The 905-nt window shown below is 27.5% G+C and overlaps 1 long non-coding RNA gene across 1 annotated transcript in view; it reads left to right on the forward strand.

Annotated features, from left to right (window-relative positions):
- LOC110266125 overlaps nt 532–905 on the forward strand; it is an 11,952-nt gene continuing 11,578 nt past the window's right edge. The window contains exon 1 of the long non-coding RNA XR_002353099.1: nt 532–706. This is a non-coding gene — a long non-coding RNA (uncharacterized LOC110266125). The remainder of the gene's footprint in view (nt 707–905) is intronic.

Raw genomic sequence — 905 nt, forward strand, 5'->3', positions numbered from 1 at the left:
ATCCGAAAACAGCTTTTTTTTATTAAATCCTTAAAATCTTTCTTAAATCTTATCTAAAGCCGTATAAAATTTTTTCTTTAAATCACATTATGTAAATAAAATTTTCGTCAATTTTTATTAGACAAAAATAACATCAACGTATAAAAAATAAACATATGAACACTTTTATTGAATTAGATTTTTTATTGGAGTTACAGAATATAAGAAATTGAACCCGGAATTTTGGTGGAGGTTAGGGAGCTTCGGTTTCTCTCTCTCACGGTAAGTGAGAAATGAACCCAAATGAAAAATGTATTGATGATGATGATTAGAGAAAATATTTGTGTTAATGGAAGGGTGATTTGTTATATTTATCTGAAATCTTTCTTTCTTTGGCTTCGGTTCTTTCTTTCTTTTTTTTCCAAATTCCATTCGATGGAAATGAATGGAAGAAACCTTTATATTAATAAGTAAATTGGTTATACATCACCCACGTTGTTTCATTTCTTTCTTTTTGTTCCTTTAGCATAAAAAATAAAATTGGCTGAGCATAGTAAAATTATATTGTTGGCTAATATTTTTTTATGAAACAGAAAATGGCACTATAATGGGTAGCATAGCAGGAGCTAAAGGAGAATCACCGATTCATAGAGTGTGGGGGATATTCCTAACTCTTGGAAACATTGCCTTTGCATATGCATATTCTACTATTCTCATTGAAATTCAGGTACATCATTTTTAATTTCTTATTCTCCGTTTTTAAAATAAAGATCGTTTTTCTACTAATTCATAAACTAGAAATTTAATATATTTACGTGAAATTACATCTCAATATATTAGTGTGGTGTTTGTTTACGAAAATAAGGATAATTTTGAAAGAATATTTGAAACGAAAAAGAATTAATTTTGTCATGCAAAATCAAAAT

Source organism: Arachis ipaensis, chromosome B08 (assembly GCF_000816755.2).
Source record: "Arachis ipaensis cultivar K30076 chromosome B08, Araip1.1, whole genome shotgun sequence".
NCBI classification, from domain to species: domain Eukaryota; kingdom Viridiplantae; phylum Streptophyta; class Magnoliopsida; order Fabales; family Fabaceae; genus Arachis; species Arachis ipaensis.